The following is a 27,371-nucleotide window of genomic DNA, read 5'->3' as shown; positions in this document are numbered from 1 at the left end:
TAGTAATGTTAGTTGAGCAATATTTGGACCTAGGCTATTGATGATCAAATAAGCCTTAGTTTTGAGTTCTGATGAGGTTCTAAGCAAAATTAAGATGATACAGAGATAGTTTTAGCGGTGACAACAGTGTATTAATGTCATTTGACGGACTTAATTGTTAGATGGATGTTTGTTTCTTGTGTTAGCAAATACCGTTGACTTGAAATCCTTGTTTGAAGGATTAATGTTGGATTAATATTGAGTTTGTAAGTGTTTCTTCTAATGGTGATATGAATGAAACCATGCTTTTAGTAATAAAGTTCGGGTAAGTATCGACCTAGATAAGTGATTTATGACGAAACCCTTAAATATCGAGTTTGAAATAGGTATTTAATTGCGGGTTCTGGTAGCACTTTAACCAAGTGACGATCTTTCTGATGTAACTGTAGCAGTGTTGGGCATGTGTATTGATCTTATTTGAGGAAATTAATACTTAGATAATTAATTTCAGAATGTGTGGATGATTATTATTTATTCAAGATCTGTGATGTAATGATTGAATTGATTTGAAATTAGGTTAGTAATCATTTCTACTATGATTGAGTTGACCAGAATCCTGATTTAATCATTGAATAATTGGGTGAATATTGAACCAGATAAGTGAATTTCAACGAAATTCTTGAATATCGGGATTGAAACAGGTATTATATTACGGAGTTTGGGTAATTTAGTGTAATCCGAGTTGACTTGGCGATATTGTAGTGATGAAATTAGTCAAGTTTGTGTGTGCTATGGTAAATGATAGCCATTATTCATTGTTTTAGACTGAGTTGATCTAGGAAATTTGATGAACATGACTCGGGGATAACCTCAAACCATGATTGAGAGATATCATGTAGTGGGTCATTAGTAGTGACACGAGAGTTAGTGTGTAAAACCCAGAATTGAGATGGAATTTTGTGGTATTTTGTAAGATTGATGATAGATCAAGTCAGACGAAATTATACTTGTTCAGTTATTTGATAGCGGCAGGTATTCAGCAATGAATTTCTTTAGCCAGTGATAAAAACTGATTTCTTGACCAGAATGTGAGGAACGATTCGGATATCGTGTAGTGTAAGTAAGTAAGTTTGCAGATCGGCATATAGCGGGTCTTGACCCTTGGGTAGTAGACTAGCAGATGGTGTGTTTGGTTTTAGACCGATAAGATAGCTTTTGACCTACGAGAATGGACGGAGCTTTGTAAGGCGTATGATTGTAGGACATGTTTTGACTTAGGTCACGTTATGGCCCGTTGTGGTGGTTTGTAATACCCATGACCTTTAATGATTTAGTGATGTAGAATTGTGGGCTTAACTGAGTTGTGTCTTCATGTGACACGTTGACAACAGACTGATGACTTAGAATAAACTAAATATAGGATTTGATGGGTTAACTTTATGGGTAATCTCAAAATTTGATGGATCAGTCCGATTCAATGATATTGACAGTGTATAACCGTTGGTATCTTTAGAAAGTGGGGTGTAGTGATAGTTTGACGTGAAACTTTTCATGGAAAACCGAGGAAATCAGACTGATTGATGTAAATTGGAGGACTAAATGATGGATATTTACATATGATTCGAGAATACGATATGTAAGCAGAAACTTGTTGTGAACCATTTTGTGGAAGTCAATTAAGTTGATGATGGGTCTATATAATACTTTTGGGTTTTCTTGTATTTGAATGACTGTTGTTTGCATCTAGTGTTGAATTGTTTGATCGTTATCCTCTTAGCTTAGTGCTAGGATAAAAGATGACGTGCACGGCTCTTGTTAAATAGTAGATTGTTGATATTTGTACCTGTGACCCGTGTTGGCTATGACTTAGCAGATTCTGAGGACGGAATCTTCTTAAGGGGGGTAGATTTGTAACACCCTCGATACGGGCCTAGCTATAAGAGTACTAGTTTGCCCTTAATATTGAAATTGGGTTATTATATGCTTTATTTTGATTTTATATTTATTATTATTTAATGTTGTGGATAGGACCAGTTTGTTACAAGGGTCACAGAACAAGTTTGTTTATTTAATTTGGACTTCGTTTGGGTCACCAAATGACATACGAAAAAAATTCAGATAACTGATAAATACCCGCGTGTAAAGGGGTATGGGTTTATAACCCATTTAGATATATGTTTCTGGATTATTCTTCTACCTTCCCTAATTTTGACAACACACACATACGCTTCTAGTCTTGTTCTTATGCTCAAACCCTAATTGAATTCAAGCTTGGAAATTGGATTGTTTATGTTTAGAGACTGATTTCTATCTTCCTTTAGAGAGATTATCCAGGTTTGTCTTGTTGAATCCATGCTTTAATTCATGTTTATGTGGGTTTTTGGGTTTTTGTATAAAAGTGCATTTTTGTTGCTTGATTCTTGATCTTAAGTGTTTGTTATGCTCAATTGTTGTTAGAAATATGTTTTATATAGTTTATATGATGTTTTGGAAGTGGTTTTGGTGTTAGATCTTGCAAAAATCGAGTTTTTGGGCCAAAATGGCAAAAATCAGCGAGCTGGAATGTTCTAACAGCTCCCACACTTCTGACAGGTCACCTGTACGTGTGACCACACGTTTGAGGCTCAACCACGTTGTTGAGGACTCACTCGCACGAGTGAGGTCTCGTCCGCGCGAGTGAGCACTGGTCAGTTTTTGGTAAAATTGAAAAGGCTGTAACTTTCAAACCGTAACTCCGTTTTCGATGAATAAACTATTGTTGGAATTGTCTTGAAGTTTAATAACCAATGATATGGTTTTAACAAGCTATATCAAATTTTATTTTGGTCAGAATTAGGGATTTTTAAGTATATGTCTTGTTGTGCACTCGTTTAGTGTCGTTATTGATTGAGTTTATGATGTAGGCTTATCATATAGTAAATATATGATGATATGTGATAACTTACTGTATAAATTTATGTGTATGTTGTACATTTGAAGTTGAAACCAGATTAAACAGCTGCTGTTACTGTTCTTCATCACTCGCACGAGTGAGCCTTCACTCGTACGGTTGGGGGGTCAACCGTGTTATGAACCGTGCGAGTGAGTGGTTATGGAGACCTATTGTTTTGGTTAAGGTAATACGTACGGTTGAGATGTGACTCGTACAAGTCACTTGTCACTCGTGTGGTGAACCGTATAGATCATTGGATTCACTGATGGGCGTTCAGTCATAGACCAAAAGTACGAGTAAGTTATCAACCGCACGGTTGAGTGTTCTCAAACATGTGAGTGAGAGTGTTACTCGTACGGTTGATAGATTTATCATTAAGTGCTTAAGTGTTGGTTTATATACACTGTGATTGTGATATAGTTAGTATTGGAATACGATTACTAACTTATTCAGTAATTGTTCTCAGGTGATATGGACGAGGAGAAGACTCGGTGATATTAGACTACCAAGTGCTGCCGGTATCGATGAGTGGGACTAACTGGAGTATATAGTATAGATTAGCATGTTATATTATGATTTCCATGCTTGTTAGATATACTTGCTACTACTGTTAGTTAGTTTTTGTGATGACTGCATGTTTGTTGATGCTTGTCTGCTAGAGCCCAGTGAGTCCCTATTGTGTGGTAGCCTCGGTAGCAGAGATCAACCTGCGGGTTGGGTTCCTCTGTGGTAGCCTAGACAACCGTGGTGGATATACATGTGAATGACACATCCGTCGCGTGTGGATTATGTATATACATACAGTGGTGGAGGAACTTCTGGTAAGCCCCAGTCCGATCAGCTGGTGGTTAATGGTTTGGCCGAGCCGCCAGAGTCTCTGTAGACGGCACTTGGGTGATGTTTGTGTGTTAGACTATGTGACATGATTAGTATAACACTTCTGTATGCTATGGCCTGTAGTTAGTCGTACTCACTTTGCTTTGTGCTAATTCCCCTCCATCTCCTCCCTGCCGATTATGGAATTATTGTATGCTAGTTATCAGGGTGAAGATGGGATGTTGGAAGATATGTTTGACAAAGCCGGAAACTCTGATGTCGTGTCCATTATATTAAAAGATGTTTTAATGTTTAATATAAAACACCCGGACTTTTAAATGTTAACGTGTATATTTTATTCAAATGGATTTTACATTATATATAAGAATAACAGGTCTTCCGCTGTGTATTAAAAAAAATAATAATAAATCAGGGGTGTTATACTTAATATAATACATATGTATTTAGTAAGACGTTGTAATAACGATAATCGTTATATATATCGTTTCGAGTTTCTTAACTTAGTAGTCTCATTTTTATGTATATAACTCATTGTTAATATACTTATGGAGATACTTACTTATCATAATCTCATGTTAACTATATGTATATCCATATATATATATATATATATATATATATATATATATATATATATATATATATATATATATATATATATATATATATATCGTTATGTCGTTTTTACAAGTTTTAACTTTCGTAAATCGCCGGTTAACTTGGGTGGTCAAATGTCTACATGAAACTCATTTCAAATAATCAAGTCTTAACAAGTTTGATTGCTTAACATGTTGGAAACACTTAATCATATAAATATCAATTTCATTTAATATATATAAACATGGAAAAGTTCGGGTCACTACAGTACCTACCCGTTAAATAAATTTCGTCCCGAAATTTTAAGCAGTTGGAGGTGTTGACGTATCTTCCAGAAATAGGTGCGGGTATTTCTTCTTCATCTGATCTTCTCATTTCCAGGTGAACTCGGGTCCTCTACGAGCATTCCATCGAACCTTAACAATTGGTATCTTGTTTTGCTTAAGTCTTTTAACCTCACGATCCATTATTTCGACGGGTTCTTTGATGAATTGAAGTTTTTCGTTGATTTGGATTTCGTCTAAAGAATAGTGAGATCTTCTTTAGTTAAACATTTCTTCAAATTCGAGACGTGGAAAGTGTTATGTACAGCCGCGAGTTGTTGAGGTAACTCAAGTCGGTAAGCTACTGGTCCGACAAGATTAATAATCTTGAATGGTCTAATATACCTTGGATTTAATTTCCCTCATTTACCAAATCGAACAACACCTTTCCAAGGTGCAACTTTAAGCATGACCATCTCTCCAATTTCAAATTCTATATATTTTCTTTTAATGTCAGCGTAGCTCTTTTGTCGACTTTGGGCGGTTTTCAACCGTTGTTGAATTTGGATGATCTTTTCGGTAGTTTCTTGTATTATCTCCGGACCCGTAATCTGTCTATCCCCCACTTCACTCCAAAAAATTGAAGACCTGCACTTTCTACCATAAAGTGCTTCAAACGGTGCCATCTTAATGCTTGAATGGTAACTGTTGTTGTAGGAAAATTCTGCTAACGGTAGGTGTCAATCCCAACTATTTCCAAAATCGATAACACATGCTCGTAGCATGTCTTCAAGGGTTTGTATCGTTCTTTCACTTTACCCATCAGTTTGTGGATGATAAGCAGTACTCATGTCTAGACGAGTCCCCAATGCTTGTTGCAATGTCTGCCAAAATCTTGAAACAAATCTGCCATCCCTATCTGAGATAATAGAGACTGGTATTTCATGTCTGGAGACAACATCCTTCAAGTATAATCGCGCCAACTTCTCCATTTTATCATCTTCTCTCATTGGCAGAGCACACTTGGTAAGAAGATCGACTATTACCCAAATTGTATCATAACCACTTGCAGTCCTTGGTAATTTAGTAATGAAATCCATGGTAATGTTTTCCCATTTCCATTCCGGGATTTCAGGTTGTTTAAGTAGACCTGATGGTTTATGATATTCATCTTTAACCTTAGAACACGTCAAACATTCTCCTACGTATTTAGCAATATCGGCTTTCATACCCGGCCACCAAAAGTGTTTCTTCAGATCTTTGTACTTCTTCACCGCTCCGGGATGTATTGAATATCTGGTTTTATGTGCTTTCTTAAGTACCTTTTCTCTCATATCTCCAAACTTTGGTACCCAAATTCTTTCAGCCCTATACCGGGTTCCGTCTTCCCGAATATTAAGATGTTTCTCCGATCCTTTGGGTATTTCATTCTTCAACTTTCCTTCTTTTACAACTCCCTGCTGCGCCTCCTTTATTTGAGTAGTAAGGTTAGTACGAATAATTATATTCATAGCTTTTACCTGTATAGGTTCTCTATCCTTTCTACTCAAAGCATCGGCTACCACATTCGCATCCCAGGGTGGTAACGAATCTCAAAGTCGTAATCATTCAACAATTCAATCCACCTACGCTGCCTCATGTTCAGTTGTTTCTGATTAAATATGTGTTGGAGACTTTTGTGGTCGGTATATATAATACTTTTGACCCCATATAAGTAGTGCCACCAAGTCTTTAATGCAAAAACAACAGCGTCCAATTCCAAATCGTGAGTCGTATAATTTTGCTCGTGAATCTTCAATTGTCTGGACGCATAAGCAATTACCTTCGTTCGTTGCATTAATACACAACCGAGGCCTTGCTTTGAGGCATCACAATATATCACAAAATCATCATTCCCCTTAGGCAATGACAATATAGGTGTCGTAGTTAACTTTTTCTTCAACAATTGAAACGCTTTCTCCTGCTCATCCTTCCATTCAAATTTCTTCCCTTTATGTGTTAATGCAGTCAAGGGTTTTGCTATTTTGGAAAAATCTTGGATGAACTTTCTGTAGTAACCAGCTAGTCCTAAAAATTGGCGTATATGCTTCGGAGTTTTAGGGGTTTCCCACTTTTCAATGGTTTCAATCTTTGCTGGATCCACCTGAATACCTTCTTTGTTCACTATGTGTCCGAGGAATTGAACTTCTTCCAATCAAAATGCACACTTTGAAAACTTAGCATACAGTTTTTCTTTCCTCAACAACTCTAGCACTTTTCTCAAATGTTCTTCGTGTTCTTGATCATTCTTTGAGTAAATAAGTATGTCATCGATGAAAACAATGACAAACTTGTCAAGGTATGGTCCACACACTCGGTTCATGAGGTCCATGAACACAGCTGGTGCGTTAGTCAACCCAAACGGCATAACCATAAACTCGTAATGACCGTAACGCGTTCTGAAAGCAGTCTTCGGAATATCATCCTTCTTCACCCGCATTTGATGATACCCAGAACGTAAATCAATCTTCGAATAAACTGACGAGCCTTGTAGTTGATCAAATAAGTCATCGATTCTCGGTAGTGGATAACGGTTCTTGATGGTAAGTTTGTTCAACTCTCGGTAGTCGATACACAACCTGAATGTACCATCCTTCTTTTTGACAAATAAAACAGGAGCTCCCCATGGTGATGCACTTGGTCGTATAAAACCATGCTCTAAAAGTTCTTGTAGTTGGTTTTGGAGTTTCTTCATTTCACTGGGTGCGAGTCTGTATGGAGCACGAACTATTGGTGCAGCTCCTGGTACAAGGTCGATTTGAAATTAAACGGATCGATGTGGGGGTAATCCCGGTAATTCTTTCAGAAATACATCGGGAAATTCTTTTGCGACAGGAACATCACTGATGTTCTTTTCTTCAGATTTAACTTCCTCGATGTGTGCTAGAATGACGTAACAACCTTTTCTTATTAGTTTTTACACCTTCAAATTACTAATAAGATTTAATTTATCGTTGCTCTTTTCTCCGTACACCATTAAGGGGTTTCCTTCTTTTCGTACAAAGCGAATTGCATTTTTGTAACATACGATCTCTGCTCTCTCCTTTTTCAACCAGTCCATGCCAATTATCACATCAAAACTCCCTAACTCTACTGGTATCAAATCAATCTTAAACGTTTCGCTAACCAGTTTAATTTCTCGATTCCGACATATTTTATCTGCCGAAATTAGTTTACCGTTTGCTAATTCGAGTAAAAATTTATTATTCATAGGTGTCAATGGACCACTTAATTTAGCACAAAAATCTCTACTCATATAGCTTCTATCCGCACCCGAATCAAATAAAACATAAGCATGTTTTTCATCAATAAGAAACGTACCCGTAACAAGCTCCGGGTCTTCTTGTGCTTCTGCCGTATTAATATTGAAAACTCTTCCGCAACCCTGTTCGTTAGTATTCCCCTGATTTAGGCATTCGTTTCTGATATGACACGGCTTCCCACATCCATAACAAATAATGGCGGTATTATTTGTTCCGACATTATTTATTCCTTTATTCTTGTTAGCCATTGGTCCGTAAACTTCACACTTCGTCGTACCATGACCCTTTCTATTACACTTAGTACACGATGTCGTACAAAGTCCAGTCGGATGGAATCCTTCACACCTCTGGCATGGTTTCTGCCTCTGGTTGTTATTGTTGGGATTGTTGTTGTTGCGGTTGTTGTTATTGTTGGAACGGTTATTATAGTTGTTGTAGTTGTTGTTGGGATTGTTATTGTTGTTGCGGTTAAAGTTGCTGTTGCGGTGGTAGTTATTGCGTTTGTAATTGCGATTGTTGTTGTTGTTGTTGTTGTTGCATTGGTGACTCTTGTCACTGTTTTCTTCGCACTTCCTCTTGACTTGTTTCGTGTTGGCTTCTTCGGTCGCTTGCTCTTTAATTCTCCCCTCAATCTGATTTATGAGTTTATGAGCCATTCGACTTGCCTTCTGTATGGAAGCGGGCTCGTGTGAACTCACATCTTCTTGAATCCTTACTGGTAACCCTTTTACAAACGCGTCGATCTTCTCTTCTTCATCTTCGAACACTCCCGGACACCATAGGTACAACTCTGTGAATCGTCGTTCATATGTGGTAATGTCAAACCCTTGTGTTCGTAACTCTCTAAGTTCTACCTTGAGCTTATTGACTTCATTTCTAGGACGGTACTGCTCGTTCATCAATTGCTTGAATGCCACCACGGTAGTGCGTAAGCAGCATTTTGTCCTACCTGTTCAAGATAGGTGTTCCACCACGTTAACGCAGTACCTGTGAAGGTATGCATAGCATACTTAACTTTGTCCTCTTCAGTACACTTACTTATGGCAAACACCGATTCGACTTTCTCGGTCCACAGTTTCAATCCAATTGGTCCTTCTGTTCCATCAAATTCCAAAGGTTTGCAGGCAGTGAATTCTTTGTAGGAGCATCCTACACGATTTCTTGTGGAATTAGTTCCACTGCTAGATGGATGAGTTATTGTTATTTGCATCGTAGCCTGTACTACGGCTATGTTTGCTGTAAGGAAAACACGGAAGTCTTCCTCGCTCATGTTCAAATTCTAACGAGTCGTCGATGCCATTTCCTTCAAAAATAGCCCAAAAGAATTAAGTTAATCATATAGAATATTAAGAGTAGTCAATAGTATTTTGTAGCATAATATGAACTCAATTATAAAAGCTTTTTCTTCATATTAGCGTTTTATAGTTTTAATTCGGGTAGTACCTACCCGTTAAGTTCATACTTAGTAGCTAATATACAATTCAACTACTACGATTCTATATGAAAAACTTATTACAATAATATTTCGCGTTCAAACTTTTATACAATATTTTACAAACATACAATACCACTATTATACATATAGGATAAAATATAGCACATAATATATTTGTTACTCGGCAGCTATAATGGCAATTCTAGTTAATACGCAAGTTGTTCAGCAAAAGAAATAAAGACACGTAATTCATAAGTCCAGAAATAAGTCATGCATTCTGGTTTTATTAAGATGACTTCCCATCCTTGGTCTTGTGGAAAGTAACCGTTATGACCATTGGCTAGGCAGCATGTTGTAATGTCGTCAAAAGGACAAGGGTTTCGTAATGTCCAACAGCCTCGTAATAATCTAAAAACCTTGTTTCTCACCCCAACTACTGAATCCGTCACTTGTGGGAATGTTTCATTTAATAGTTGTAATCCGATGTTCTTTTTTCTCACTATGGTGAGAAGCGAACATCACTAACCCGTAAGTATAACATGCTTCTTTATGTTGCATGTTAGAAGCTCTTTCTAACTCATGAAATCCTATGTTGGGATATGTTGAGTCAAAATAGGTTCTTAACCCATAGCGTAAAATTGCATTTGGGTTCCCCGCATTTAACGCTTTAAAGAAAACACGGCGTAACTTACGGTCTCCCCAATGCGATATACCCACCTATCAAAGGAAAGTCTTTTGTAAACTAAGGCATTTCTTGAAAGTCTTTCAAATGTTTGGCAAGTTAATTTTGCCATAACTAAATGTGCTGATGAATTCTGACCGACTCTAGACAAGATTTCCTCAATCATATCCTCTGGTAGGTCTTCTAAAATATTCGGTTGTCTACCCTTAACATCCATTTTGTTTTTATACTGCAAAATAGACAAGGATTAGATTCGTAAAAGATAATTAACAAACAATACAAACAATTTTTACATAGAACATAAAAGTACAAGCACACTACAATACATATAATACACAACATAATTACAACCCTCTAATTTGAATCACTGGTTTCTTCTTCTTCGGACTTGGTTCGCTTTCCTAATTTTCTAGGGATATATGGTGTTCCTCTAATACGAGCCGTTGTTTTCCACAATGGTTTAGAAAAACCTGGTGATTTAGAGGTTCCCGGGTTATTGTTACATTTTAGGAAATACGGATGTTGCCGATACATATAAAGTTCATCGGGGTTGGAATCATGTTTCTCTATTTTTATACCTTTTCTCCTATTATTTTCTTTTGCTTTATTAAATTGGGTCGAGGTAATTTCTATAACATCAACGGAATCCTCATCGGGATCCGATTCATCGGAAAATTGGTAATCTTCCCAATATTTTGCTTCCTTGGCGGAAACACCATTGACCATTTTTAACTTTGGTCCGTTGGTTGAGGATTTTCTTTTATTTAATCGATTTAATGTAGGTATCAATATTTCTTCCTCCAGAACCTCTTCTTCTTCCGGTTCCTCCTCTTCTGGTTCCTCCTCTTCCGGTTCCTCTTCTTCCGGTTCCTCCTCTTCTGGTTCCTCTTCGGAAATTTGTGAATCTTCCCAATATATATTCGACTCTTCATTGTTATTAAGTGAGTCGATGGGATTTGTACTAGAGGTAGACATCTATCACACAATATCAAACGTGTTAAGAGATTAATTTATCACATAATATTTACATGTTACAATTTGTAGTTTCCAACAAAAAAAAATATATTAAGCAATCATTTTTAAAGAAAACACGGTCGAAGTCCAGACTCACTAATGCATCATAACAAACTCGATAAGACACACTAATGCAAATTTTTTGGTTCTCTAAGACCAACGCTCTGATGCCAACTGAAATGTCCCGTTCATATTGATTATAAAAGTTCCATATTAATTGATTTCGTTGCGAGGTTTTGACCTCTATATGAGACGTTTTTAAAAGACTACATTCGTTTTTAAGACAAACCATAACCTTTATTTTATCGACAAGGTTAAAAGGACACCACCTAGATTATCAGAAATGATAATCTAAATATATCACACTTACACACTACCAATACATATTGGTTTACAATATTAATATGTTACAACAAAGTAAATCTCGAATGCAGTTTTAAACAATATTATACAAGCATGCTGACACCAAGTCTTGTCCATATATTAGCATGCAACAGCGGAAGCTCTTAATAATCACCTGAGAATAAACATGCTTTAAACGTCAACAAAAATGTTGGTGAGTTATAGGTTTAAACTATATATTATCAAATTAATATAATAGACCACAAGATTTCATTTATTCAATAATCCTACACTCGTAAGTGTATAAAAATCATTCTATGATGAACACCTGGTAACCGACATTAACATAATGCATATAGAATATTCCCCACATACTCGCAAGTATGTTATAAATTGGCAATCGCAATCACCATATAAATTGAAGTATTAAAGCATTCCAAATTCCAGAATGGGGTTTGTTAGGCCCATAGATCTATCTTTAGGATTCGCGTCAATTAAGGGTCATTTCCCTAATTCTTAGGCTACCAGACTTGAAGGGGAAATATTCAGTTTAATAATCTAACCATAGAATGTAGTTTCGCGTATTTGTGTCTATTTTGTAAAACATTTAGAAAGCTGCATGTATTCTCATCCCAAAAATATTAGATTTTAAAAGTGGGACTATAACTCACTTTCACAGATTTTTACTTCGTCGGGAAGTAAGACTTGGCCATTAGTCGATTCACGAACCTATAACAAATATGTACATATATATCAAAGTATGTTCAAAATATAATTACAACATTTTTAATACGTTTTAATGTTTTAAGTTTATTAAGTCAGCTGTCCTCGTTAGTAACCTACAACTAGTTGTCCATAGTTAGATGTACAGAAATAAATCGATATATATTATCTTGAATCAATCCACGACCCAGTGTATACACGTCTCAGGCTAGATCACAACTCAAAGTATATATATTTTTAGAATCAACCTCAACCCTGTATAGCTAACTCCAACATTACTGCATATAGAGTGTCTATGGTTGTTCCAATTAATATATATACATGGGTCGATATGATATGTCAAAACATTTGCATACGTATCTATGGTATCCCAAGATTACATAATATATTAGAATACTTGTATAATACAATATGAGTTAGCTAGGATATGATTAATATAGATTTGTTACCAATTTTCACATAGTTACAACAAGTAAAAATATCCAATCTTGTTTTACCCATAACTTCTTCGTTTTAAATCCGTTTTGAGTGATTCAAGCTTCTATGGTTTCATATTGAACTTAATTTTATGAATCTAAACATAAAAAGTATAAGTTTATAGTCGGAAATACAGGTTACAAGTCATTTTTGTAAAGGTAGTCATTTCAGTTGAAAGAACGACGTCTAGATGACCATTTTGGAAAACATACTTCCACTTTGAGTTTAACCATGATTTTTGAATATAGTATCATGTTCATGATAAAAATAATTTTCCCAGAAGAACAACTTTTAAATCAAAGTTTATCATAGTTTTTAATTAACTAACCCAAAACAGCCCGCGGTGTTACTACGACGGCGTATATCCGATTTTACAGTGTTTTTCGTGTTTTCAGGTTTTAAATCATTAAGTTAGCATATCATACAGATATTGAACATGTGTTTAGTTGATTTTAAAAGTCAAGTTAGAAGGATTAACTTTTGTTTGCGAACAAGTTTAGAATTAACTAAACTATGTTCTAGTGATTACAAGTTTAAACTTTCGAATAAGGTAGTTTTATATATATGAATCGAATGATGTTATGAACATCATTACTACCTCAAGTTTTGTGGATAAACCTACTAGAAATGAGAAAAATAACTTGAGCTTCAAAGGATCTTTGATGGCTTGGAATTTCTTGAAATAGAATCATGACACAAAAACAAGTTCAAGTAAGATTATTACTTGAATTAAGATAGTTGTAGTTATAGAAATTGAATCAAAGCTTGAATATGAATATTACCTTGATTTAGAAAGATAACCTACTATAAATAACAAAGGTTTCTTGATCTTAGATGATTGCTTGGAATGGATTAGGAAACTTGGAAGTAAACTTGTAAACTTGGAAGTGTTCTTGATGTGTTCTTGAGTAATTGTTTTTATGATGATTATAGGTAATAACCAAAGCTTTTATTTGATGATTTTTGCTGGAAAAATAGTAACTTAGACATTTATGGAAGAGTGTGTATGTTTTGAGAGAGAATTGGGAAGAAAATTGGAATTGAAATGGAGTAGGTGGTGAGTGGTGAAGGTGAGTGGGGTTAAAAGGAGTTCTTGTTTTTGTTTCCTTGCTCATAAATCATGCTAGTTGTCTAATTGTTGGTTCCACATGTTTGTTGACTATCTAGGGCTTCTAAGAGCTGAATTATTATGTGTATATACCAATAGTATATACGTTTAGTAGCTGGGTATTTGTACGAGTATGAATACGGTTGTATACGAGTAGAATTGTTGATGAAAATGAATAAGAATGCAATTGTAAGCATTTTTTTTAAGTAAAAATACTTTGATATGTGTCTTGAAGTCTTTCAAAAGTGTACTAATACATCTAAATACACTACATGTATATACATTTTAACTGAGTCGTTAAGTCATCGTTAGTCGTTACATGTAAGTGTTGTTTTGAAACCTTTAAGTTAACGATCTCATTTAATGTTGTTAACCCATTGTTTATTATATCTAATGAGATGTTAAATTATTACATTATCATGATATTATGATGTATGAATATATCTTAATATGATATATATACATTAAAATGTCGTTACAACGGTAATCGTTACATATATGCCTCGTTTCAAAATTCTTAAGTTAGTAGTCTTGTTTTACATATGTAGTTCATTGTTAACATGCTTAATGATATATATAATTATCATTTTATCATGTTAAATATAGTGTAACAATATCTTAATATAATACATATGTATTTAGTAAGACGTTGTAATAACGATAATCGTTATATATATCGTTTCGAGTTTCTTAACTTAGTAGTCTCATTTTTAGGTATATAACTCATTGTTAATATACTTATGGAGATACTTACTTATCATAATCTCATTTTAACTATATGTATATCCATATATATATCGTTATGTCGTTTTTACAAGTTTTAACGTTCGTGAATCGCCGGTCAACTTGGGTGGTCAAATGTCTACATGAAACTCATTTCAAATAATCAAGTCTTAACAAGTTTGATTGCTTAACATGTTGGAAACACTTAATCATGTAAATATCAATTTCATTTAATATATATAAACATGGAAAAATTCAGGTCACTACACCGACCATCGTCCATGTGACTTGTACATCCCCACTGTTTCAAGTAGCCGTCGTTATTTTAACTTTTTTTTGCTTCTGACTATTGACAGCACAGACTTTTAGATTCTTTTAATGTTTTATTTGATAAATGTGGGTAAGTTATATACGAATAAGACTTGTTTGATATGGATCAGATATGCGTATCATTAACAAGCATAACAATATGTTCTTGAGTGTTATATGTATTTGATATAGGTATGCATCCTTTGAAATTGTGGATTTGTCTTAGTTATTTAGGGTTTTGTGGAAAGTTGGGAATTATTGTTCTTATGCTCGAATCTTGCTTGTATGTGTTGATTATGGTTGTTTGATGTTAGATAATCGATGTATGTATGTTATATAAGTTTCATGCACTGTCAAATAAAACAGCTGGAAATCAACGATTTTGGGTTACAACCGTTCAAACAATGTGTTGTCTCTGAAGAACTCCATCTGTACGGAGAAGGATGCATCCGTACGAATACGCTTGTATCCTTACGGATACGTTTGGACAACATTTTGTGAAAATTGTAATTGTCATAACTTTCAAATCGTAACTCCGTTTTTGATGAATAGGTTGTCGGTGGAAACGTATTAACGTCTACTTTACAATGGTAAAGGTTTAAAATGTTGAATCAAACTTTAAACAGGGTCAAATGGTGATATAGCATGTATCACTTATTTTGCATGCATATGAATGATGCTATTAAATGGAAAAATGATGTATACTAGTCAAATAATCGATATATGATTATATTACTTGATTTATAGTATGAATTGATGATATTAACGTTTATATATTTGGTTGTGTTAAACATGGTTAGATTTTCTTGGCCTAATTAAGTGTTTAATTCAGTTTTGTAATAATTGGGTTTGTGACCAAATATTGTATGAAAAGCACGTATGATGTTTGTTTGATGCTAAGGACATGTGGTATATTTATTATATGCGTATTTTGTATTGTTAATCGACCAAGATCCATTTGAAATTGAGATTTGGGGTTGAATAGCTCGAGTAGCTGTTACTGCCCCTAATGAACTGGGACCGTAGAGATGCATCTTGTAACCGTGCGGATGTGGACCGAACGTATGGATGTGCCCCGAAACCATACGGATGTATACATATATCCGTACGGAGACATCCGTAACTGCCAGATAGAACCCAGAGCCGTACAGACATATCTCAGCAGCGTGGTTTGACTATTTTGCTGCTTGCGACTTATAAATGTTGGTCAAACTGTTATATAGTATTTTACGATTTGGATATGTATGCTGACTTGGAATATGATATTCTTAGGTGTTATAGTAGAGGTGAAGACTCAGTAAAATTAGATCATTGAGTTTTGCTGGTATCGGTGAATGAAACTAGGGATGAGATCGGTACAGGTACCGTACCGTACCGGTACCGAAATTAAGGAAAATCAGGAACCAAATACCGTACCGAATACCGAAATCGGTACCAGTTCGGTACCTGTACCGGTACCGATATTTTCGGTATTGTACCTTATGGTACCAAAAAATTGATTTTTTATATAATTTTCACTATTCGTATTATATGCTATTCGGTATTTTTATATATTTTTCACTATTCGTTATTTTAGTATTATCAAATATATGTTTAAACGATAATAAGATGTAGTTTTCACTATTCGATATTGTACCTACTGGGTAAAATCAATAAATTTGGTACCCATATAAGCTATTACCTACAAATCAATAAATCAGTATCAATACCGATTTCTCGAAGAAAATACCGGTACCGTACCATACCGAAACCGAAAATGCCAAATTCAAGGAACCGAAACCGATACCGAATACCAATCAGTACCAACGAACATATATTTCATAGCATTATTCCTTAAGAAAGACAAGCTTTTAGTTGCAATTATTCTATTTACAAGTGATATTCGTTTAAATAATAAAAGGTGAAGACAAAAGACAGATTCGACGAATTGAAGACGCAAACGACCAAAAAGCTCAAAAGTACAAAAGACAATCAAAGAGGTTCCAATTATTGATAAGAAACGTCTCGAAATTACAAGAGTACAAGATTCAAAACGCAAAGTACAAAATATAAAATTGTACACAAGGACGTTCGAAAATCCAGAACCGGGACCGAAGTCAACTCTCAACGCTCGACGCAATGGACTAAAAATTACAAGTCAACTATGCACATAAATATAATATAATATTTAAATAATTCTTATAATTATTTAATATATTATATTATTTATAAAACCGTCGGCAGAAGAAAACAACCAAAAATGAGCCTCCCCAGCTGGCCATGCGATCGCATGGCCTGGAAGGCATAAATCCATGCGATCGCATGAGCCCCAGTTCCAGCCCACATGCCTATAAAAATTGAGCTTTGGTGAACCAAAAACATATCCATCTTTCTCTTTTCTCTCATATATACGTAAAACATATATATATATTTATAATTTATATTTTAATTTTAATTATAATTTTAATAATAAGGGTATGTTAGCGAATATTATAAGGGTGTAAGTCGAAATTCTGTCCGTGTAACGCTACGCTATTTTTAATCATTGTAAGTTATGTTCAACCTTTTTATATTAATGTCTCGTAGCTAAGTTATTATTATGCTTATTTAATCCGAAGTAATCATGATGTTGGGCTAATTACTAAAATTGGGTAATTGGACTTTGTACCATAATTGGGGTTTGGACAAAAGAACGACACTTGTGGAAATTAGACTATGGGCTATTAATGGGCTTTATATTTGTTTAACTAAATGATAGTTTGTTAATGTTAATATAAAGATTTACAATTGGGCGTCCCTATAAATTACCATATACACTCGATCGGACACGATGGGCGGGGTATTTATATGTACGAATAATCGTTCATTTAACCGGACACGGGAATGGATTAATAGCCACTAGAATAATTAAAACAGGGGTGAAATTATGTAAAAGGACACTTGGTATAATTGATAACAAAATATTAAAACCTTGGGTTACACTCAGTCGACATCCTGGTGTAATTATTAAACAAAGTATTAAAATCTTGTTACAGTTTAAGTCCTCAATTAGTTGGAATATTTAACTTCGGGTATAAGGATAATTTGACGAGGACACTCGCACTTTATATTTATGACTGATGGACTGTTATGGACAAAAACCAGACGGACATATTAAATAATCCAGGACAAAGGACAATTAACCCATGGGCATAAAACAAAAATCAACACGTCAAACATCATGATTACGGAAGTTTAAATAAGCATAATTCTTTTATTTCATATTTAATTTCCTTTATTCTATATTTAATTGCACTTCTAATTATCGCATTTTTATTTATTGTTATTTAATCGCACTTTTAATTATCGTACTTTTTAATTATCGCAATTTTATTTTATCGCACTTTTATTGCAATTTCATTATCGTTATTTATTTTACGCTTTAAATTAAGTCTTTTATTTATTTAATATTTTACATTAGGTTTTAACTGCGACTAAAGTTTTAAAATCGACAAACCGGTCATTAAACGGTAAAAACCCCCCTTTATAATAATAATATTACTTATATATATGTTTGTATTTTTATAAAAGTAAATTAATATAGCGTTGAGCTTTGTTTAAAAAAGATTCCCTGTGGAACGAACCGGACTTACTAAAAACTACACTACTGTACGATTAGGTACACTGCCTATAAGTGTTGTAGCAAGGTTTAAGTATATCCATTCTATAAATAAATAAATATCTTGTGTAAAATTGTATCGTATTTAATAGTATTTCCTTGTAAAAATTTAATAGTATTTTATACCACTCCGCTACCGCATCAAGTATATTTGGCGCCGCTGCCGGGGAACGTCTTAAAAGCCGGAAGCGCAACGCTATAAAAAAAAAGATTTTTACTTTTAGTACGCATTTGTAAAAATACGTTTTAAATATTCAAAAATAAGGAAAAAAAAAGAAAAACAAAAATATAAATATTTTTTTCTTAGAGTTTGGTAAATATTTAAGTTTTATAAAGTTTCTTTATTTCTATTTTTTTTTTATTTTGTAAAAATATAAGTTTTATTTAATTAATAAATATATTTTATATTTTACAGCAAAAACAGAAAAAAAAAATAAAATAAAATTTTAATCGGCCTGTACTGTAGCAGCCCAACTCTGGCCCGAAACCCTAGCCCATGCGATCGCATGGCTGGGTAAGTTAAAACTCATGCGATCGCATGAGCGTATCTGACAGGCCATCATCGTACAACAATTAATGCGATTAGGGTTTTAATTAATTATTAATTTTATTATTAACCCTAATTAAGTTTTATTATTTAATTAAGTTATTAGTTTAAGTTTAATTTGTATTTTTAGTTTAATTAGTTTATTTAAATTGTAAAATTAATAGTTTTATAAAATAAATAATATAAAAATAATATTTTTATAAAAATTGTACTTTTTACAACTTTTTATATATTTTTATATTTTTTTCCTTTTTAATCGTTTTAGCGTAACTTTTGTATTTTTAGCTCATATTTAGTTTTAATTCATAGTTTTTGCCATAATTATTTTTACTTCTAGATTTTTAGGCTTTGCCGTAAAATCCCTTAAGTGCTTTTTCTTTAGACTAAGATTTAGGTACTCTAGAATTTTACGACGCCTTTTTAAGTTTTAGTTTCTTTTTAAGATATTTCCATTTGGGATTTAGTTTTTCCTGTAAGCTTTAATAATTTTAGACGACTTTTACCTATGTATCAATTATCATTCCAATTAGTAATTTCAATTTGCGATTATAATTTTAAGTTAGTTGTAGTAATAAGGTTAGGTTAGTCAAGTTTTTTTTAAGTTTTATAAGTTTCTTTTATTTTTCCGTCACCTTTTATTTTTCAACCATTTTTCTTTTTCGACCTTTTTCGACGAACTCTTTTTCTTTCTTATTTCTCGCTATTCTAGTTTTAGGACATAGATTTTTATTCTACTTCTTATCTAAATTTCTTAAAATTATGAAAATTTATTTTGAGTGGTTAAATTGATAGACATCAAAATTTTCTGGTTCGTAGTAATAGTTGGATTTGTACGTGGACCGGGTTATTGGAGCCAAACAGTCCTCAATTATATTGAGACCAAACGAATCCTGCCCCTCTGCTGCATCTTTTGGCTATTCGAAACGTGGGCAAAATCAGAAAAGTCTATTGATTGGATAACTTATTATAATTTTTCTTTCCTTTTTTAAAACTAATAGGATATTCAGTGAATGCACCGAGCAAGACGTTCATCACCTTTTGTACGTTCACCACCTGTAACTAGATCAAGACATTTAGAAAATATTACCGCCGTTGATTTTTCTTTAGAATCGTCATCCAGTAGACCAAGTACTTCAGTTCAAATTTCCGATAATCCATTTTTTGAACCCGACCTCACAATTGAGAATCCGGAGAATATTCAGGAACGGTTCGTAGATCCTGAACCATTAAACTTTCCTCCGGAGCCACCAATCATTCAAACAGAGATTGTTGAGGAACGAACCATTAAATCAGAATCATCTAGTGATTCCGATTCAACAAATTCAATTATGGAGAATCTGGAACCTTTAAGTATGGAAGACCGAATGAGAGCTAAACGCACTGGCCAAGGTCACGCAATTACTCATCCAGACATTAATGCGCCAGATTATGAAATCAAAGGACAAATTCTACACATGGTAACTAATCAATGCCAATTTAGTGGTGCGCCGAAGGAAGATCCAAATGAACATCTACGTACCTTTAATAGGATCTGCACACTATTTAAAATCCGAGAAGTGGAGGATGAACAGATATATCTCATGTTATTTCCCTGGACTTTAAAGGGAGAAGCCAAAGATTGGTTGGAATCGTTACGTGAAGGGGCGATCGATACATGGGATGTTTTAGTTGACAAATTTCTTAAACAATTCTTTCCGGCATCTAAAGCCGTAAGACTTCAAGCAGAAATTGTTACGTTCACACAGAAACCAAATGAAACTCTATATGAGGCGTGGACAAGATATGGAAAGTTGTTAAGAGGATGTCCGCAACATGGTTTAGACACCTGTCAAATAGTACAAATATTCTACCAAGGATGCGACATCACTACAAGAAAAGACATAGATATAGCAGCTGGTGGTTCTATTATGAAGAAAACCGAAACTGATGCTTACAAAATTATTGATAATACTGCTTCCCACTCACATGAGTGGCACCAAGAAAAAGACATCGTTAGATCATCTAAAGCAGCTAGAGCCGATTCTAGCCATGACTTAGATTCCATTTCCGCAAAGATAGATGCTGTGGAGAGACGAATGGAAAAGATGACTAAAGATATTCACTCAATACGAATTAGTTGTGAGCAGTGTGAAGGACCACATTTGACAAAATATTGTCTCAGTATTGAATTAACAATGGAACAAAGAGAGAATATTTCATACATAAACCAAAGGCCTGGAAATAATTATCAGAATAATTATCAACCGCCAAGACCGATTTACAATCAAAACCAGAATTATAACCGAAATATTCCATACAACAACCAACAAGGTCCTACCAATCAACAAGTATCTAATAACAATTACAATCAGCAAAGACCTAATTTTCAAAACAAACCACCACAACAAACCGATGATAAAAAGCCGAATTTAGAAGATATGATGACAAAGCTAGTTGAAACTCAAACGCAATTTTTCACATCTCAGAAACAAACCAATGAACAAAATGCTCAAGCATTTAGAAATCAACAAGCTTCTATTCAAAATCTGGAACAAGAAGTAAGTAACCTAGCAAGGTTAATAGGTGAAAGAAAACCGGGAAGTCTACCTAGTGATACAAATGCTAACCCCCGGAATGAAACAGCTAAAGCCATTACCACAAGAAGTGGTACAACACTTAAACCACCTGAAATACCTGTAACTTCTGATAAAGCTATTCCTACTCCACAAGAACCACAACCTGATCAAGATAAGGAAAAAGAACCGGTAGTTGAAAAGGTTAATGAAGATAACATAGTTAAGGATAAACCTTATGTTAAACCATACCAACCACCACTTCCTTACCCAAGTAAAATGAAGAAAGAGAAACTTGAAGCCGAGCAATCCAAATTCTTGGATATGTTTAAACAGATAAATGTAAATCTTCCTTTCATTGATGTGATTTCAGGAATGCCTAGATATGCTAAATTCTTGAAAGATCTAATCTCAAATAGAAAGAAAATGGAAGAACTCTCGGCTGTTACTATGAATGCTAATTGTTCAGCAGTGCTGTTGAATAAGATACCAGAAAAATTATCTGATCCAGGAAGTTTCACAATTCCATGTTTTCTGGGTAGTCTTAGTTCAATAAAAGCATTGGCAGACTTAGGTGCTAGTATAAATCTAATGCCGTATTCACTATACACTAAACTAGACCTTGGAGAATTGAAACCAACCAGAATAAGCATACAACTAGCCGATAGATCAATAAAATATCCTAGAGGGATAATGGAGAACATGCTAGTTAAAGTTGGTACTTTAGTATTTCCAGTAGATTTTGTTGTTTTAGACATGGAAGAAGATTCTCAAGTTCCTCTCATATTAGGAAGACCATTCTTAAACACGGCTAAAGCAATGATAGACGTGTTCGGTAAGAAATTGACCCTAAGTATAGAGGATGAGAGTGTTACCTTTTCAGTTGATAGAGCAATGCAACAACCGCAATCTGCAGATGATACATGTTATTATATTCAAACTATAGATGCACATGCAGAATTATTAGAAGAATTTCCAGAATTACAAGGAACAGGAGAATGTTCTTTAGGAGAAGGTAATGAACCAATTGATGAAGCTGAAATGTTAGCTACACTTATAGCTAATGGATATGAACCAACAACAGAAGAAATTCAAATGCTAAAAGAAGAAGACAGATATCGATACAAATCATCGATAGAAGAACCTCCGAAATTAGAGTTAAAGCCACTTCCAAACCATTTGGAATACGCTTATTTACATGGTGAATCTGAATTACCTGTAATAATATCGTCTTCTCTTACTGAAAATGAGAAATCACAACTCATTTCTGTGTTGAAAGCTCATAAACCAGCCATTGCATGGAAGATTCATGATATTAAAGGAATAAGTCCTTCGTATTGCACACATAAAATCCTTATGGAAGAAGGTCATAAAACGTATGTGCAACGCCAACGAAGACTAAATCCTAATATGCAAGATGTAGTTAAGAAAGAGATTATTAAACTGCTAGATGCAGGTCTAATTTATCCAATCTCTGATAGTCCATGGGTAAGCCCAGTTCAATGCGTGCCTAAGAAGGGTGGCATGACTGTCATTACAAATGATAAAAATGAGCTTATTCCTACTAGAACCGTAACAGGATGGCATGTGTGTATTGATTATAGAAAATTAAATGACGCCACCAGAAAAGATCACTTTCCCTTACCTTTCATAGATCAAATGTTGGAAAGATTAGCCGGAAATAGTTACTATTGTTTTCTAGATGGATTTTCCGGATATTTTCAAATTCCAATAGCACCCGAGGACCAAGAGAAAACCACATTCACGTGCCCTTATGGTACTTTTGCTTACAAACGCATGCCATTTGGACTTTGTAACGCCCCTGCAACCTTTCAAAGGTGTATGATGGCGATTTTTCACGACATGATAGAAGAATGCATGGAAGTTTTCATGGATGACTTTTCAGTCTTCGGTGATACATTTGAATCATGTCTAGTTAATCTGGAATGAATGCTTCTTAGATGCGAACAATCAAATCTAGTACTTAATTGGGAGAAATGCCATTTCATGGTTAAAGAAGGCATCGTTCTTGGACATAAAATTTCAAAAGAAGGAATTGAAGTGGATAGAGCTAAAGTAGATGTAATTGCTAAACTTCCACATCCCACCAATGTTAGAGGAGTTAGGAGTTTTCTAGGGCATGCCGGTTTTTACCGACGTTTCATAAAAGATTTTTCTAAAATTGCCACTCCTATGAATAAACTCCTAGAAAAGGATGCTCCATTCATCTTCTCAGATGAGTGTATCAAATCTTTTAATATTCTTAAAGAGAAACTCACTAATGCACCGATCATGATAACACCAAATTGGAATCTACCATTTGAACTAATGTGCGATGCAAGTGATTTTGCAATGGGAGCCGTTTTAGGACAAAGGATTGAAAAACGATTTCAACCTATATATTATGCTAGTAAGACATTACAAGGAGCACAAACGAACTATACAACTACTGAAAAAGAACTCCTTGCTATTGTCTTTGCTTTTGACAAATTTCGATCATATCTCGTTCTAGCAAAAACGGTGGTCTATACCGACCATTCTGCTCTTAGATACCTATTTTCAAAACAAGATGCTAAACCAAGATTAATCCGTTGGATCTTACTCTTACAAGAATTTGATATTGAAATCCGAGATAAAAGAGGAGCAGAAAATCTCGCCGCTGATCATCTTTCTCGTCTTGAAAATCCCGAATTAGAAGTTCTAAATGAATCAGCCATACAAGACAACTTTCCTGATGAATATCTATTGAAAATAGATTATAAAGAAATCCCATGGTTTGCAGACTATGCAAACTACTTAGTTTGTGGATTCCTTGAAAAAGGATTATCGTACCAAAGACGAAAGAAATTCTTCAGTGATATAAAACACTATTTCTGGGAAGATCCACATCTGTTTAAAAGTTGTCCCGATGGAATAATACGCCGATGTGTATTTGGAGATGAAGCTAGTAAAATTTTAAACCATTGTCACACAGGACCAACAGAGGGCATTATGGGCCTCAACTAACAGCAAGAAAAGTTTATGATGCTGGATTCTATTGGCCTACAATTTACAAAGATGCACACCTTCTTTGCAAATCCTGTGATGCATGTCAAAGGGCCGGAAAAATAAGTCAACGTGATGAAATGCCATAAAATGTCATCCAAGTATGTGAAGTATTTGACATTTGGGGTATTGACTTTATGGGTCCATTTCCAAAATCTCATAATAATCTATATATACTCGTAGCCATTGATTATGTATCTAAATGGGCGGAAGCACAAGCTCTCCTAACTAACGATGCACGAGTTGTAGTCAACTTTTTAAAACATCTTTTTGCAAGGTTTGGAACACCGAAAGCTTTAATAAGTGATCGGGGTACTCATTTCTGTAATAATCAACTTGAAAAAGTTCTTAAAAGATATGGAGTAACTCATAAAATCTCCATCGCATATCATCCACAAACAAGTGGACAAGTTGAAAATACCAACCGAGCTTTAAAACGTATTCTAGAGAAAACCGTAGGATCAAATCCGAAGGAATGGTCCATTAAATTGGAGGATGCACTCTGGGCTTTTAGAACAGCCTACAAAACTCCAATTGGAACCACACCTTTTAGACTTGTTTATGGAAAAGCATGTCATCTTCCAGTAGAAATTGAACACAAAGCATTTTGGGCTTTGAAGACATGTAATCTTGATATACATGAAGCTGGACGTCTACGATTAAGTCAACTAAACGAATTAGAAGAATTAAGACATGAAGCATACGAAAATTCGTTAATCTATAAAGAAAGAACGAAGAAATGGCATGATAAAAGAATCAGAAGTTCAAAAGAATTTAAAGAAGGAGACAAAGTTCTTCTTTTCAATTCACGATTCAAGCTATTTCCTGGAAAATTGAATCAAGATGGTCTGGACCATTCATAGTCAAAAGAGTTTTCCCATACGGAACGATAGAATTAATAAATTCAAATGGGATTGAATTTAAAGTTAATGGTCACAGAGTTAAACATTACATACATGGTCCGATGGAAGTCGACAACGAAGTTAATCACAATTTCGACACCACAGCTAACTAAGTGTGGGGAGAATCAAGTCTTTAAAGGATAATATGTATTTCTGTTAGAGTTAGATTGTCTGTTTTCGTGTAGTTCTCGAAAATGGAACCCGAATGGTCTTTCCCTAGCAGACCCTAAAGAACTAGTCTTCTCCCCCCATTCTGAATTTTTATTTTTTTTAGGTTTTTACAAAATGAAGACTGCCTGTGAACTAAACCATGGTCTAATGCTACACGCTTTGATCACTAAAAGAAATAATGACATACTACCAAGTGAAATAGTATCAGTAATCAGAGAAAGAATGGACGGAGTTAGAAAAGAATCCAGATGCGAAGATAATAAGTTACAATTTGGTAAAGGAAAATCAAAATCCGCAGCGAAAAGAAGAGCACGACACTTAGAAAGATGTCACAAATGCGGAAAATGGTCACATGGAGGTAAATGTTCAAATAATCAAACCTATTCAAATACCGAATTTGTTACTTTATGCAGAGACGGACCGTTCATATGTTTAGAAGAAAAGACACTGAATGCTCGAGGTTACGCCTATGTAGCCATGGAAAACCAATTAAACCGACTATCTTATGAATGGGATAGATCATATAACTAAGAAATCTATTTCACAGGTATGTCTGTACAGTTTTTATTTTTATTTTTATTTTTAACCTTTTGATAATAAACGCTAATTTGTTCGCTAAAAAGTATTAAATTGGTATTGAATAAAATTAGGTTTGGCGACCGAAATTATTGATATCATCCAAAAATTTATTACATCACTGCGAAATTTAACGTTTATTCTTAAGGTATAAATATCTTTAATCAATCAATCCAAAATATTTCAAAAATTCGTCATGAGTTAAATTAGGTCTTGGAACCGAAATTACTTTACCGAAAAGAGGGGCGCATATTTTTGATAATATTTGATTGATTAAAGTGGGATAAAAAGACAAAAAGATTTTTAATTTTATTTTTACCATGTTTTTAAAATTAATATTTAAATCTTAAATTAATATTGTAAACTTTGTAAAAAAAATATATATTTAAAATTGTAAATATTTGAAAAATTAATATAAGTTTGGTGTGAATTTATAATATGAATTTTTAAATTAAGTTTGGTGTGAATTTTTAAAATATGAATTTTTAATTTTATGCATTTCAATTTTAAGTTTGGTGTGAATTTTTAATATTAATTTTGAATTTTATATTTAAGTTGTGTGAATTTAAAAACAAAAATTTACTTTATCTCATTAAGTTAAAAATATGATTTTTAAAATTCGTCGTAAGTTGAAGACTAGGTCTTTGAACCGAAATTGATTTACCCGAGAGAGGGACGAGAATTTTTATTATCATTATTTTTAATCTCATTGAATTAAAATATGCCAAAAACATTAAAAAAACCCAAAAATCTTTACTTTTAAAAACCGCGCTTTGATTTGACAAATTTTAAAATTTTGTCGAGAGACAGACTAGGACAACGATCCGAAACGCCCTCGCTCCTAAAGGAAACCAAATTTTTAAAATTTAAATGATTATAAGTTTTATAAAGTAAAAGGTTTTATAAAAAAAAAAAAAAAAAAAACTGAAAACACTGTACCCGGACCCCCATGCGATCGCATGGAGCTGAAATCCAGGCCTGATACAAAGACAGTCGACTGGTCTGTCTTTCTCCACAAACACACACACATTCACGAACCAACTCCAAAAATTCACCAATTTTCGCCATTTTTCCACCGTAATTCATCAAATTTCTTGTTCTAATCATGCCTAGATTCCCATTCTTCAGCAAATTGGTAAAAATTACACCCCTAAACTCTATAAATTCCTAGTTTTTGTGATAATTACCAATTTTTTACCTAATGCAATTTTGTTAATT

Source organism: Rutidosis leptorrhynchoides, chromosome 10, assembly GCF_046630445.1.
Source record: "Rutidosis leptorrhynchoides isolate AG116_Rl617_1_P2 chromosome 10, CSIRO_AGI_Rlap_v1, whole genome shotgun sequence".
NCBI classification, from domain to species: domain Eukaryota; kingdom Viridiplantae; phylum Streptophyta; class Magnoliopsida; order Asterales; family Asteraceae; genus Rutidosis; species Rutidosis leptorrhynchoides.
This window is presented reverse-complemented; position numbering follows the sequence as displayed.